This window comes from Amblyomma maculatum, unplaced genomic scaffold (assembly GCF_055883805.1).
Source record: "Amblyomma maculatum isolate TAMU_Amacu unplaced genomic scaffold, ASM5588380v1 scaffold_15, whole genome shotgun sequence".
NCBI lineage: Eukaryota > Metazoa > Arthropoda > Arachnida > Ixodida > Ixodidae > Amblyomma > Amblyomma maculatum.
The window spans coordinates 5,572,381-5,589,247 of NW_028146740.1; the positions used below are offsets into that span (position 1 = coordinate 5,572,381).

The 16,867-nt window shown below is 47.2% G+C and overlaps 1 protein-coding gene across 1 annotated transcript in view; it reads right to left on the reverse strand.

Annotated features, from left to right (window-relative positions):
* The window catches only part of Mip (Myoinhibiting peptide precursor), a 73,724-nt gene that overhangs the window by 1,046 nt on the left and 55,811 nt on the right, over positions 1-16,867 (reverse strand). The window lies entirely within an intron of this gene.

Below are 16,867 nucleotides of genomic sequence, written 5' to 3' on the forward strand. Positions count from 1 at the left end.
TGGCGTTGGCAGGAACGCTTGGCAGCCGACATCCCGCAACATTATCAATAAAAATAACAACACTCTCTTCATGCGCAGAAAAATACATCCTAAGACATTGGATTATCAGTAAAGGTAAGACTCTAGAAATTCAATAAATACTTTGGGAAGAAAGGGCGTTTAAATGCAAAGTTTCGGGTAACTGGCGGCTGAATGTGCCAACTACCTGAAGCATGAATCCGGTGACTTTCGGCCTTATTCACATAAATTAATTTTAGCCTAGAGACGAATAATTAGACATAAGAATTCCAGCCTGCAGAACTTGACCCGCAGATCTAAAGGGGTAAGGTTTGCATCCCTGCACAGTTCACTTACAGGCCGGTGTGTTTTAAACATGTATCTAGAAGCCAGTCGCTGAACTCTATACAATTTATGACGATTATATGCTGTGTTAGGGCGCCACACTCACAGCAAATTTGCATATTCAATAAGAGGCGTTACATATGCGTGGAGTGTAATTCCAGGGGTCCAAATAGAAATTTGTTTGCCACCTGGTTTATGTGTGCGTTTCATCTCAGGTTTGAAGTCAGTATTACCCTAAATATTGATGTTCTGTTTCCCTTTCTAGTTCATATGCACCAATGCATGTTGGAAATTCAGGTTCACTTTTTTGTTGTCATAGTCGTGAAAGCCGATTCTGAATAGTTTATATACGTTTGGCACTCATTACATCATTTGATAATTCTTTAAAAACTTGAGTGAGTAGCTAACTGGTCATATATGTATGTGACTAGTTAGATCTCGTTATACGCAGTCGTTTTAATAACCTTAGATGAACGTCAGTATCACAGGGTAAATCAATAATAAATATCAAATAAGAGGTGCTTGAGGCAAAACGGCTTGCAACTCTTCACCTATTCAACGCACTGCTGACGAGAGTAAACTATTTAGTCCAAAAGAACTGAGCAACGTGCCGATGGCGTTAATAGTAATCATGAAGTCGTTTTGCTGTTCTGTTAAGCACATTCAAGATGACATCTTGAACTTGTGTTGGTATCAGGCAGGGCGGGTGTGGGCAGAATATTGAGACAGAGTTAAATTTCAGAGGCAGAGTGGCCAACGTGCGGGAGTTGAGCATTCTCAACTTCATTTCTAAGTATTTTCGTGCCTAGCCTACGTTGAAATTAGTGGAGCTGATTGAACACACGGATATCTGCTATGGCTAAAGAACCAAATCAGTAAATGAACGACCGCGGGCAGAATTAGCTTTCGGGGTCAGCGTTGTCTGCGTGGACTGCTCTAGACATACGATGCTGCGCACGCACATAACCAAGTACTGCTAAGTATTACACTCACAGGCTACAAAGGACCCTATAATAAAGAGTGAGTGGGAGACCGGTTTAATCAAGTTTCCACAAGAACTTCTCTATGCGGACAGGCTGTGTGCGGTAGATTAGCAAAGTTGTATATAACAGGGGGCGGCAGAAAGTTAGGTGGGCGGATGAGGTTAAGAAGTTCGCAGGGGTCAAGAGGATGCAGCTAGCGCAGATGTGGCTTAGGTGGAGACATACGGGAGAGGCCTTCGCCCTGCAGTGGGTATTGTCAGGCTGATGACGATATAACATTCTGGTGAAGTTATTTGTTTTCGTTGCAGTACAACTGACCAGGTTCACATGTGACGTTCTGTTAACTAGGCCCCTTCATTTCTTAGTCGACAATAAAAATCAAGCGATTAGCTAGAGCTGAGTTCTTGAGAAACTGGCGCTCAACTATCACAACACATGCCTTTTTCGCGGAAGTCACGTTTCATGCTACATTTGGTATTTTGGCACGTGCATGCTGTAAATTGCGTGGATTTTAAAATATTCGGGAAAGGAGGCCATGTTTCACTTATGAGCGTACACACCCGTTCTGCAAAAGCCATAAACTGTGGAAATGCTATTCTGGTTCGAAATTGTTTTTGGTTCATGTTGGCTTTCTGTCGATACAACTCGTTTTCAGCAAGGCGTCAACACCATGTCATTTTTGTAAGGGTACAACTACCAATACCCAGCAATGTCAATGCAATAGCTAGGTAGCGTTACTAGAAACAAAGAGCGCACGGAAGCCTATTGTGATGATGATCTATCCAAAGGGCCTCTACGAAATCTGATTATATTAAAGCACTCAAAATGAGATTGCACTAAACAGCAGCAACCGGATATACCCACTGCAGGGAGAAGGCCTCTCTCACTTTACTCCAACTAATCTGGTCCCCTGCTAGCTGCATCGACTTGGCCCCTGTCAACTTCTTAGCCTCATCCGCCCAGCTAACTTTCTGCCGCCCCCTGCTAGCTTTCCTTCCCTTGGAATCCAGTTTGTTACCCTCAGCGACCATCGGTTATCCTTTGTTATCACTACATGTCCTGCCCATGTCCATTTCGTCTTCTTGATTTCCACTAGAATGTCAGTAACTTGAGTTATTTCTCTGACCCACTCTGCACGCTTCTTATCTCTTAACGTTACCCCTACCATTTTTCGTTCCGTGGCCCTCTGCGTTGTCCTCAACCTAAGTAGAACCCTCTTCGTTAGCCTCCACGTTTCAGCCCCATAGATAAGTACGGGTAAAACTCAGCGGTTATATTTATTTATTTGATACAGGCTTCTAGCTTTTAGTGCAGGATGTTACAGGTTTGGGGCATAAAATGGAGCAATAAAATGAGATGATTATTGACAATCCGTCTAATATTATTCGTAGTTCTAGATGGCAGTGTCGGAGACCAAGGTGTGAAAAAATTTATTGACATTTCGGCTGTGGAACAGCCTTCGTCAGCAGGTTGGTACTGACATGGAAGTTACGGTATTTGTAGAAAAGTATACGCAAAGGTCCACAGCCGAAACCTCAATAAAGAATTTCACAAGTTGGTCGTCGTGTTTCACTACAACTGACCGTTGCCAAGATTTCATTTTAGTGTAATAAACACACACACACACACACACACACACACACACACACACACACACACACACACACACACTATATATATATATATATATATATATATATATATATATATAGTGTCACGTAGTGGTGACGAGGTCAACGACAAAAATGAAGGGGTCGATAATTGCACTAAAGGAACTCTTTATTTGGGCTGACTTGCGCCCGCAAAAGAACTAAGCAACTCCGCGGCGGCGATAGAAACAAACGTGCTCGTCGATCGTCGAACAAAGAATACCCGTCACACTCGGCAACGCTCAATTTAAAGGCTGCACAGAACAATCTAGATAACGTCGCAAACAGCTACCAGCACGGGCTGGAACATTGTGGAAAGACACCCGAGTGGCCGGAACCTTCGAGACAGATCTCGGTGCATTTGTGCTACAACAAAACTGATAAAGGTGTGACTCGCGACATCGAGCATAAACAAACAAAGATTACGGAACTGATACGCGGTCCAGAATCAGAGTGATAAGCCTGTATGCCGGCGGCTGTTAAAAAGCAACAAATACTGTTTTGAAGGTTTCGCGGCATTACTCCCCCCTTAAAAAAAAAACATCGCCTCGATGTTCCAAAACAAAGCAACTTAAACATAAGCACTGCAAGTTTTAAACACCACACATTCTTTAACGCGCGTAATATGGCTTCAGTCGTACAACATGTACAATTTCTGGGCGTGCGCGTCGCCGTTGTGATGCTGACATTCCGTCGGGAATGACTTCATAGTCCAGTGGGCCGACGCGGCGAAGGATTTTGTATGGCCCAAAGTATCGACGCAACAACTTTTCACTTAATCCGCGACGGCGAATTGGTGTCCAAACCCACACTTGGTCTCCTGGATTGTACTCTGCGTGGCGTCGTCGTAAATTGTATCGTCGGCTGTCGGTGCGCTGTTGGTCTTTAATACGCAGCCGTGCGAGTCGTCGGGCTTCCTCTGCACGCTGCAGGTAGGCGGCGACATCAAGGTTGTCTTCGCCGATTATGTGCGGCAGCATTGCGTCGAGCGTCGTCGTGGGCTCCCTGCCGTACACAAGCTTAAACGGGGTCGCTCTTGTCGTCTCCTGGACTGCCGTGTTATACGCAAACATCACGTACGGCAAGATGGCGTCCCAGGTCTTGTGTTCAGCGTCGACGTACATAGCGATCATGTCCGCGATCGTTTTGTTCAGGCGCTCCGTAAGGCCATTGGTCTGGGGATGGTACGCAGTTGTTCGTCGATGGCTTGTGTGACTGTATTCCAGGATGGCTTGCGTCAACTCTGCCGTAAACGCCGTTCCCCTGTCCGTGATGAGCACTTCTGGGGCGCCGTGTCGCAAGAGAATTTGTTCGACAAAAAATTTGGCGACTTCTGCCGCGGTACCATTTGGTAGTGCTCTTGCTTCGGCGTAACGGGTAAGGTAGTCAGTGGCCACGATGATCCACTTGTTACCCACAGACGAAGATGGAAAGGGGCCGAGGAGATCCATCCCAATTTGTTGAAAGGGCACGATTGGGGGCGGAATCGGGTTTAGTAGTCCTGCTGGTCTGTTCGGCGGCGTCTTGCGTCGTTGGCACTCACGACACGTCTTCACGTAGTGGGCAACTTCGGCAGGCAGCCGCGGCCAGTAATACTTCTCCTGGATTCGACGCAATGTGCGCGCAAATCCGAGGTGGCCTGCTGTGGGCTCATCGTGCAATGCCTGCAAAATTTCTTGCCGAAGGGTGTTAGGCACTACGAGAAGCAGCGCGGTCTTGTTAGGTGCGAAGTTCTTCTTCACGAGGAGGCCATTGTTTAACGTGAAGGATGATAAATGTCGCCTGAACACACCAGGAGGGGAAGCGGTCTTTCCTTCCAAGTAATCGGCTAGCGCTTTCAGCTCAGGGTCTAATCGCTGTTGTTCTGCGAAACTGCTGGCGCTTACCGGTCCCAAAAAGGCGTTGTCGTCATCGTCCTTCGGGGGAGCATCGACCGGAGCGCGGGATTAGCAGTCTGCGTCGGAATGCTTCCGGCCCGACTTATAGACTACAGTCATGTCAAATTCTTGAAGTCGTAGGCTCCATCTGGCAAGGCGGCCGGAAGGATCTTTCAAATTAGCCAGCCAGCAGAGCGCGTGATGGTCGCTTACCACCTTGAATGGTCGGGCGTATAGGTATGGACGAAACTTAGAAGTGGCCCAGATGATTGCAAGGCACTCCTTCTCGGCCGTCGAGTAATTGACTTCGGCTTTTGTGAGGGACCCGCTTGCGTAGGCGATTACTTTCTCCTGTCTGGCACTCTTCTGGACAAGAACGGCTCCTAGGCCCACACTGCTCGCGTCGGTGTGAATTTCGGTCTCGGCGTTTTCATCAAAGTGGCCAAGTACAGGAGGGCATTGCAGGCGGCGCTTAAGTTCGTCGAAGGCTTCTTCTTGCGGCGCTTCCCATTTAAAAGGTACGTCAGCCTTTGTAAGCTGCGTCAACGGTTCGGCGATCCGCGAAAAGTTTCTGACAAATCGTCGATAATAAGCGCACAGCCCAAGGAATCGGCGCACAGCTTTCTTGTCGGCAGGCGGTGGGAATTGTGCGATTGCAGCTGTTTTCTCCGGGTCTGGGCGAATACCGTCCTTGCTAACGATGTGTCCTAGGAACCGGAGTTCTTCGTAGGCGAAGTGATACTTTTCTGCTTTTAGCGTTAGTCCCGATGACTTGATGGCTTCCAGCACTGTCTGTAGTCGTTTTAGGTGGTCTTCAAAGTTTGACGAGAAGACAACAACGTCGTCCAAATATACCAAACAAATTTGCCACTTCAAGCCTGCCAGGACTGTGTCCATTACTCGTTGAAACGTGGCTGGTGCGGAGCAGAGGCCAAATGGCATCACCTCGAACTCATAAAGGCCGTCCGGTGTGATGAATGCGGTCTTTTCGCGATCTCTTTCGTCGACCTCAATTTGCCAATATCCGCTCTTCAGGTCCATCGATGAGAAGTACCTTGCATTGCAGAGCCGGTCGAGAGTGTCGTCGATGCGGGGAAGCGGGTAGACATCCTTTTTCGTTATGCTATTCAAGCGGCGGTAATCAACGCAGAAGCGAAGTGTGCTGTCTTTCTTCTTGACCAAAACGACTGGTGCCGCCCAGGGGCTGTTCGAGGGCTGGATTACGTCATCACGTAGCATTTCTTCAACTTGATCGCGAATGGCCTGGCGTTCTCGCGGCGATACACGATAAGGGCTTTGGCGCAGAGGTCGGGTGTGTTCGTCCGTTATTATGCGGTGCTTGGCCGGTGGTGTTTGTCGTACCTTCGATGACGACTAGAATCACTCCCCGTAGCTTCGAAGAAGACTAAGAATCTGGTCTTTCCTGCTGTGGGTCAATGCCGGGTTGATGTCAAATTTGGACTGACGGAATTGGTCCGGTGCGTCTTCCAGCGTTTGGTCGTGGAGGGCGAATACATCTTTGAGGTCGGCTAATTCGTTGAGAAAAGCGATTGTCGTGCGCTTGTTGAGATGCCGGTATTCTTCGGTGAAGTTTGTTACCAGCACCCGAGCTTGACCTCTCCGGAATTTCGCGATGCCTCTTGCGATGCCGACACATCGTTCTAAGAGCAATTGGATATTTCCTTCGACGATGCCTTCAGCGGTTTCGATGTTTGCGCTACCTACGCAGACTGCGATGCTTGATCAGGGCAGGACGGTCAATTCTTCATCGAGGACGTTTAGAGCGATGTGTTGCATCGACGTCGTCGTACCAGGAATGGCTTTGTCTGCAGAGCTTGATGAGCTTGGATCGCAGGTCGATGATAGCCCTATGGTCATTTAGGAAGTACATGCCTGAAAACACGTCGCGGGAGCACTGCTGCAAGACCACAAAGCTGGTGGGATATGTACGCCCATTTACAGTTATTCTTGCAGTGCATCGTCCCGATGGAGTAATCAGGTTGCCACCTGCGGTGCGAATCAGCGGGCCATCCCAAGCGGTGGTAACTTTTCTGAGCTGAGAGGCTAACGGTCCGCTGATGACTGAATAGTCAGCTCCGGTGTCTACTAGGGCAGTGACTCTGCGACCGTCGATATCAACTTCAAGGTCACTTGTTCGCGTCCTCGCATTGCACGTGGGCCTTAGTGTCCGATCTCGGCTCCGTCGTTTCTTCAGGTCATGGCCGGGGCATACCGTAGTTACTGCGCTGGGCGCCGTGGTCTGCTTGCAGTATGGTTGTGATGTCGTCGATGACGTCGTGTGGAGCGGCGGTGAAATGGCTGCGTCGTCGTTACTGGTCGTCGGCGGCGGAGGATGTTCGTCTTTTCGTCTTTGAGCAACCTCACCTCCAAAGGTTGCTCTGTTTAGTTTCCCCTGCGCGGGCTTGGGGACTTTCCGCGCACACTCTCATCATAGGTACGGCCTGGCGACGCAAAGCGGGCCCTGTACGGCGATGGAGACCTGAATCGACGGATTGGTGGCGCAATCTTACCGCTACGCAGATAGTTGTCAATTTCTTGTGGTCGTTCACCTGGGCGTGGTCGTGGAGCGTCGACTGCAAATCCGCGGAGACCGATTCGTCGGTACGGGCAGTGGCGCAGAATGTGGCCGGCCTCATCGCAGTGGAAGCATAATGGCCGGTTGTTTGCAGTCCTCCAGGCGTCGCACTTCCGGGGGTTTGGGGGTCGTTGGTAGGCTTGGCAGGCGGGGCCAAGGGGCGGTTTTCAGGAACAGGACGGTTGCGGTGAGGACTCGGAAAGTCATCACGTCGGGGCGGAGGGCGACGTAATGCACCAGCGTAGTTCATCGCTGTTGCCTCGTGTGTTGGAACAGTCGCAGCCGTCGCTTGAGGAACGCCCAGCCCCTGCTGGACTTCTTCACGGACGACATCCGCGAGCGTCGCCACCTGCGGTGTGTTGCGATGATGGCATCAGTCGGCGGAGCTCCTCTCGCACGATCTCCCGGATGAGGTCCCGAAGGTTCTCTCCGCTTGTAGATGCGCTGGGGTAGTGGATTGAGTAGTCTGCCTGGAGTGGTCGCTCGTAGTGGCGCATCCGGGTGTACAACGTCTTCTCGATGGCAGACGCTTCCGTTTCAAATTCCGCCACTGTTTTGGGCGGATTTCGGACAAGATTTGCAAAAAGCGATTATTTGACGCCTCGCATTAAAAATTTGACTCTCTCACCTTCAGTCATGTCAGGGTCAGCGCGGCGAAAGAGGCGCTTCATCTCTTCAACGTACGCCAGCACAGGCTCGTTAGGAAGTTGAAGTCTTGACTGAAGGAGGTCCTGGGCTCTTTCTTTTCGGACGACGCTTGAAAAGGCAGTAAAAAACGCTTCCTTGAAAATGTCCCAATCCTTCATAGCTGCCTCATGATTTTCGAACCAAACTCGGGCATGTCCTTGAAGAACGAAGTAGACTTGCCTGAGTTTCGTGGCGTCGTTCCAGCCATTGAATTCTGCCACACGGTCGAAAAGGTCCACCCAGTCTTCTGCATCTTCATCCGGTCGTCCATGGAAGCAGGGGGGTTCACGGGGTTGAACGAAAACAACCGGTGCTGTAGGCTGGGCCATTGTGAGCGTCGATGTCTTCCGAGATCGAGTGGGGTCAGGCAGCAGACCGTGTTCGGGTTGTAGGCCTTGAAGTCGGCGGCTGGCTCGGTGACCTGTAGGATGGTCTTCCAGGGCGACAGGAACACGGCTTGGGTCTTCGCTTGAAGGATCAAAGGCAGCACCTCCACCAGATGTCACGTAGTGGTGACGAGGCCAACGACACAAATGAAGGGGTCGATAATTGCACTAAAGGAACTCTTTATTTGGGCTGACTTGCGCCCGCAAAAGAACTAAGCAACTCGGCGGCGGCGATAGAAACAAACGTGCTCGTTGATCGTCGAACAAAGAATACCCGTCACACTCGGCAACGCTCAATTTAAAGGCTGCACAGAACAATCTAGATAACGTCGCAAACAGCTACCAGCACGGGCTGGAACATTGTGGAAAGACACCCGAGTGGCCGGAACCTTCGAGACAGATCTCGGTGCATCTTGTGCTACAACAAAACTGATAAAGGTGTGACTCGCGACATCGAGCATAAACAAACAAAGATTACGGAACTGATACGCGGTCCAGAATCAGAGTGATAAGCCTGTATGCCGGCGGCTGTTAAAAAGCAACAAATACTGTTTTGAAGGTTTCGCGGCAATATAGACAGAAAGTACAATCCCCAATGCTTTCTTTGGCTTCGCCGACTGTTGGCTTCTTTCCTTCGCATATATATATATATATATATATATATATATATATATATATATATATATATATATATATATATATATATATATATATATATATATATATATATACAGGGAGGGGGTGAAGCTCGAAAGGGTCCGGTAGGGCATAAGCGTAAAGGAGGTGACACACGGTGGAAAAAACAAAACTTTAATCCGACGTTTCGGCCGGGGTCCGGCCTTCGTCAAAGAATGTAGAAAGAAGCTGTCGGTTCCCATTTCTCGTATACATGCACAATCGAAGAACACGTGACCAGCCACTATCAACAAATAAACATCAAAATATCAAAACAAGATTCCACACGCCTGATGTAATGGCGGTGCAAGGTATATAGACAGAATGACACGTGTAGCGCTTAGGTCATGCATTTTAATATGTTGCACAAAGAAAGCAAGATATATCACCTAAAAGATTGTTGTCACTATCGGCGCACAAAACAAAATATCACGAGGTTAGAATGGGTGGAGTACGTGTCACACTTGATCCTGCAATATTCAAGAGGGGAGGGGGGGATTCACCTACTGAAATATCATTCTTACTGGCAGGCGGCAGTAACAGATCACACGTAAATAGAATTTAAAAGTGAAATATATCTAGTGAAGCAGTGCAACGGCACAAGGCCAGAGGAAGAAATTGACAAACCCAACCCTTTCTTCCTCTGGCGTTGTGCCGTTGCGCTGCTTCACAAGATATGTCAGACCAACTCGCCCACCAGTTCCTAGTGTAATATAACTGTGATTTAGCGCGGTACAAAAAAAAGTAAACAGTCACTGAAATAGCGACATGGTGACAAAACTCGATTGTGTGCTCAATGCTATGGAGACAAAGAGAAGCAGTTAAAGAAGTTAATTGTTCATACCAGTGTTGATTACACAAGGAATCGTGAACAAGTTTATTGGACAAATTGTAATGATCAGTCCATGTTACGACGGGAAGCTATATGATCGTGAGAAACTGGCAAACAGGAAAAAGATCAGTGCAAGTAAAGCATGACATCCTGTGAGGGGCTTTGAGCTGTGACCGTAAGAACGCAAGCGAAGAGGCAAACAGTGCAAAATGGAGCCAATGTCGATTAAACATAATATCTTTTAAGAATCTGCCAAAGACGCTTTCATTTAGTTAAAATGCTTCGACGAGAGATAAGTTAGCTTGCCAATGTTTTCATTCAGACCACAAGAAACCTAGTTAAACTTGTGTATTAAAAATGTTCGCGGACTTCGCGTTCATGGTGGGTTCTGAAAGCTGATTCCAGTATAGTTACTTGCATTTTTTCAAAGGGGTGCTTGGTAATGTTAGATATAGGAAGGTTAGGCAGTTTATTACAATGAGCTTTATGATTCTTAAATCGGTATCTGAAGGGTGTTTCGGTTTGGCCAATGTACTGAATTTTGCAGATAGAACATTCAAGCATATAAATCATGTTGTCCGTATCGCATGAGAAGTGGCCCCGAATTTTTACATTAAAGTTTGAGCGCGGAAAGCTTTCACCGATGTAGTCATTTGTGCACAAATTTTGCACCATGAGTTGTTGCAAGGATAGCAGCCGATTGGTGCAGTGCGGCTAGGTTTAGACGAAGTTAAAATATCACTGTGGTTCTTGTTACGACGATAGACAACACGGGGGGCTTGCTGCTTAATTTATTTTAGACACTCACTTTGCATGAGAATACTATGATGTTTCTTTAATATGCCTGCAGCGTTGGGGACCGAAGCTGAATGCGTTAGCACGAGATTGATTCGTGATTTGCCGGATGGTTCCTTTTCCGCTTTGAGGAGAGTTTTGCGATCAAGAAGGCTTGCTCGTTCCACTGCATCATTTATTAGGCGCTCTGGATATTTGCGTTCCATTAGGGTGTTATGAAGGTTGGCACAGTGAAATTGAAAGTCGCGATCGTCTGAACATATCCGTTTAAAGCGGGCGGCTTGTCCATATGGGATGCTAGTCTTCCAGTATTTAAGATGGCTGCTGCCGAAGTGCAGGTACTGAGGTCTATCACTGGGTTTCCGGTATAGATCAGTGATTAGTTTGCCATTCTTTATTGACACTGTCACGTCTAGAAAAGCAATAGTGGTTCGAGAATAAGAATGAGAAACGTTTATGGCCTCATGCACATTATTAAAACTAGAGATGAATGATAGAAGTTCTGCTTCACCATGTTGCCAAATAAAAATATGTCTATGAATCTCTTGTAGTAAAAGGTTTTAGCGGGGGGTCGTCGAGAAACCGGTCTTCTAATAAGCCCATGAACATTATGGCGTAGTTGGGACCAATACGTGTACCCATCGATGTTCCGTTAATCTGGACATAATGTCTGCGTCAAATTCAAAGTTGTTAAGTTCAAGTATTAATTTAAGAAGGATAGCCACTGTAGAACCGTCAATGTTACTGCATAAGTTTTGATATTCAAAAGCCTTTACAACTGACCGGATACCATCGGAGTGGGGATATTGGTATAAACTGACGCAACACCCAGAGTTACGAGCAAGACACCTTGAGGGATGGTGATATCAGCTATATCAGCTAGGAAATCAGTTGTATCCTTTATGTAGGACTGGAATGTGACTGGAATCTTATTAATTAGAGTGCCAACATAGCGTGACAGGTTTTTAGTTGCGGTTCCTATACCGGAAATGATAGGTCGTGCAGGGTTGTTAGGTTTATGAATGTTGGGCAATAAATAAAATCGGCCTGGTACAGGGCTGAGGAGAATGATTGACTTTGCATTGCTTTTGTCAATTTTTTGCACTCAAGCTAAGACTGTGTAAGGTTTCTTCCAAAACCGTTTTAAACTCCGCAGTCGGATCGCTTTCTAGCAGGCGGTAAAAGGAACCATCTGCCAGTTGCCTTTCGGCTTCCGCGATGTGGTCACTTCTGTTCTTGACTACAATGGCACCACCCTTGTCAGCGGGCTTTATGACAATATCAGTTTGTGACGCGAGTCGCTTTATTGATGCGGTTTCTTTTCAAGAAAGGTTACGACAAAATTTCGTTTGGGTATTGTAAGCTTTAAGCATATCATTTTGGACTGCCGTAACATAAATTTCGAGGCAGTTTTCTCTTTGAGTCGGGGGAGTCCAGTGATTTTGAGAGGGCAATTTACCATCTTGTACGGGATGTTGTGGCCGGCCATGGAAGTACTCCTTATGTCTCATATTGCGGGCAAAAGTTTCCAAGTCCTTTAACAGCTGAAACTCATTGAACCCACCTGACGCAGGGCAAAAATTTAGGCCGGGCACTCTCATCGTCATTAGTCAGAGTGAAGTTTGAATGATTTACAATTGAGGTTTGAACCTGAGATGGCAACGGAGGCTAGGACTGCGCGGGCCGGGAGATTTTGTCGCGCAAAAGTTTTTTGGATTTCACGGAGTTAATATCTTCCCATTTTTTCTTTTCGTACGCGTCAAGAGCAGCAAGTTCTTCGCAAGAGAGGTTAAGATGATTAAGCAACTGTTTTTCTGTACTCGCTAATGACTTTAGGGCAGATTGGTGGTGATCCAAAAGAATGCGTGTAAATTCCAAAGCAGACGTTGCGATATGCTGTTCTACTTTTTCACGGTTCCTCTTAGACAGTTTGGTCGTTGCTGGTTTTACATTAACGCAGAGACCACGCTGGGCAGTGGAGCCCGCTAGATAAGCCTTTAAAGTCGTTCGTGCAGTTCTGAACGAATGCGCTTTTCTTCTACTTTTCTAACGCATAGAAATTTGTTGCAGTATTTGAGGCTGGGCTTTTCTTGGGAACAGAGTGTTTAAGTCATAAGGGTTTTCTTACGGTGTTCGGGAGTTTCTTTCGAAGGTTGTACTGGCGCTCCTCGGTCGAGGCATGGTTAGCTGAAGACGGGGCACACGTAGCATGGGCTTTGCAAAGGTTCGACTTAGAACACAACTGTTTAAAAACTGAGTATTACACTTCTGAGGGCAAAGATCTCGAGAGTCGGAAACAGCGGGGCAATGAAGGCTGGAGCTCTGCGCGTTAGAAGCTGGCGGAATCATGAGGGCCTCTAGATGATACGCTGGGAAGGGCTTCTTCAGCAGGAGCCTGTCAGAATCAGCAGCATCGAGACCAGGCGAGTCCGGAGCAGATTTGGTGTGAGTGGAAATGTCGGTAGCGGGAGCCGCAGCGTCAGAAGCAGGAGCGTCGACGGAGGTAGCCTCATATCGGACAGCTGCGTCACAAACAGCAGTGTCAGCAGTATTTGCAGCAAGGACACCATCAGGACAGACGCTAGTAGTAAAAGCGTTGGCGGCACTAGGGCTTGAAGTAATGGCACCAGTAGTGGAATCGCCTGTAAGCGCGTCGAAGGGAGCAGCCTCATCGGGGACAGCTGCGTCGGGAGCAGCAGTAGTTGCAGCAAGGACACCGCCACGACTGACACCGGTAGCAAAAGTGTCAACGGAAATAGGACTTGAAGCAATGGCAACAGTATTGGGATCGTCTGTTAGTGCATGCCCTGTAGAAGTGCTTATCGTTGCTGCAGAAGGCTTATTTGGTGCGCACTCAATCCATGAGGACGCTCCCACATCTGGAGTGCCTTTTGAGCAGAAATCCTTAATCTTACTTGCAATCAGGGCGGTTCCGTCATAGCTTGGATGGAGGCCATTGGCAGCGAGCACGCGTGTCGGTGGAAGCCACTCAAAGTCATGGTCCACTTAGTATAGGAGCTTGGAGCGCCTGCAGAAAGCCCACAATAGGCGGTTGAAGAGGCATGTCTTTCGATTTTGCCAGCGAAAAGCCCTGTCTCTGTGGTTTTGACGATTTTCTGTTCTTGGTAGAACCAGGATAGCGTACACACGAGTGATGCCGGGCCGGGTGGCTGATATGTGGTCCAGTAATTTGCAGTACTTTTCAAACACAGACCGTCCTGAGTTGGAAGCAAGATCGCTAGCCTTATATATATATATATATATATATATATATATATATATATATATATATATATATATATATATATATATATATATATATATATATATATATATATATATATATGTTTAGGGTGCAGCAGAGGCGTAGCGGTAGAGCATCCGCCGCATTGTTCAAATCCAGGTGCCGCGCAATTCTCCACCGGATTAAAAAATCCGCGTGTCGATGGAATTGCATAAACACGTTTGGGGCGCGCCCTGATGCAGCTGAACATCACCGGCAACGCACTCCCTCACCAGAACAGGAGTTGGCCACCCTGGTGCAGTATTTGGTCGCAACCTCTCATGATAAGCTCCATAAAACCCCGGCCCTCAGTCGCCAGCGGCTGCGGAACAACAGACCACGGCGGCGGCCAGACCTGTGACGCAGCAGAGGGTGCTAAGAAAGCCTGGCTCCGCTGGACAGGCCGCCATTGGAAACTGACCTTGGCAAAGTTTAATGCTAGAACCCTAGCTAGTGAAGCTAGTTTAGCAGCGCTGTCAGAGGAACTAGCGGGCATGAAATGGGATGTCATAGGGCTTAGTGAGGTTAGGAGGCCGAATGAGGCATACACTGTAATGAAGGATGGGCATATACTGTGTTATCGAGGCGACAACTAGGAGTAGGTGTCCTTGTCAATAAGCACATAGCGGGTAATATAGATGAATTCTATAATATTAACGAGAGGGTGGCAGGCATCCTAATTAGGCTTAATAATGCGGTATAAACTGAAGGTCGTACAGGCCTAGGCACCTACATGTAGTTATGATGACCAGGCAGTTGAAAGCTTCTACGAAGGTGTAGAATCGGCAATGCGAAAAGTAAAGACGCAGTATACTGTACTAATATGCGACTTCAATGCCAAGGTAGGGAAAAAGCAGGCAGGAGACCAGGAAGTAGGTGACTATGGCATTGGTTCTAGAAATAGCAGGGGGGAGTTACTAGTTGAGTTTGCAGAGCGCAATAACTTAAGAATCATGAATACCTTCTTCAGCAAACGGATGAACCGGAAATGGACATCGAAGAGTCCTAACGGGGAGACTAAAATGAAATTGACTTCATACTGTGTTCAACCCCCGCCATTATGCAAGATGTAGAGGCAATCGGGAAAGTACGATGCAGTGACCAAAGGATGATGAGGTCCCGAGTTAGCCTGAATCTGAAGAATGAACGCAACAGATTAGTAAGGAAGAAACCCATCAATGAATTAGCGGTGAGGGGGAGGGCAGAAGAGTTCAGGATCTCGCTACAGAATAGATACTCAGCTCTAACCGAGGACGAGGACATTACCCTAGACGCAATGAACAATAATTTCAGAGATATCATTACTGAGTGCGCTGTAGAAGTAGGCGGTAGGATAGTTAGAGTGGATACCGATAAGCGGTCTAAGAAGGCGAAATATTTGATTAAGAAACGCCAGAGTATGAAAGCTTTCAATCCAACAGACCAGATTGAATTGGCCGAGATATCTAAGCTAATCAATAAGCGCGAAGGTGGCCGATATAAAGAAGTATTAACTGGATAACATTGAGCATGCTGTAAAGAACGGGAGAAGCCTTAAAGCGGTAAAGAAGAAATTGGGCATAGGCAAAAACCAGATGTATGCGATAAGGGATAAGGCGGGCAACGTCATCACGAATATGGAGGAGATAGTAAAAGTAGCCGAGGAGTTCTATACAGATCTCTACAGTAGCCAAAGTAGTCAGGACCGTAATGTGATTGGCGGTAGGGAAAGACAGTCAGACGTTCCACCAGTGACAAAGGACAAGGTCAAGAAAGCATCAGAAACTATGAAAAGGGGGTAATCAGCTCGAGAAGATCAGATAACTACAGATTTGTTGAAGGACGGGGGGGGGGGGGGGGGGATATCGTGCTGGAAAAACTGGCCACCCTGCATACGCAGTGCCTCTTGTCATCGACGGTACCGGAACACTGGAAGAATGCAACCATTATCCTCATTCTCAAGAAAGGGGACTCTAAGGATCCTAAAAATTACAGACCAATCAGCCTACTGTCTAGTACGTATAAGGTATTTACTAAGGTAATCGCTAATAGAATCAGGACAACCTTAGACTGCAATCAAGCAAAGGATCAAGCAGGTTTTCGGAAACGGTACTCTACTATCGATCATATCTATACCATCATTCAGGTGATAGAAAAATGCTCGGAGCATAACCAGCCTTTATACATAGTATTCATTGATTACGAAAAAGCATTTGACTCAGTTGAAACCTCGGCGGTGATGCAGGCATTGCGAAATCAGGGGGTAGACGAGCCGTACGCGAGAGCGCTGGAAGATATATATAATGGCTGCACAGCAACCATAGTTCTGCATAAAGGAAGTGACCAAATTCTCATAAAGAAAGGTGTTAGGCAAGGAGACACGATCTCCCCAGTACTATTCACAGCTTCCTTAGAAAAAGTATTCAGAGACTTAGAATAGGAGCAGTTAGGGATAAGGGTAGATGGAGAATACCTCAGTAATCTGCGATTTGCTGATCACGCTGCCTAGCTAAGAAACTCGGGGGATGAACTGAAAAATAATGATTGATGACCTAGACAGGAAAAGTAGAAAGGTAGGCTTGAAAATCAATATGCAGAAGACTAAGGTAATGTTTAACAGCTTCGGGAAGCAACAGCAGTTTACATTAGGTAGCGAAGTACTGGAAGTTGAGAGGCGAACATGTCTACTTAGGACAGGTAGTAGCCGCAGATCCGGACCATGAAAAGCAAATAACAAGAAGAATAAGATTGGGATGGAGCGCATTTGGCAAGCACTCTCAGGT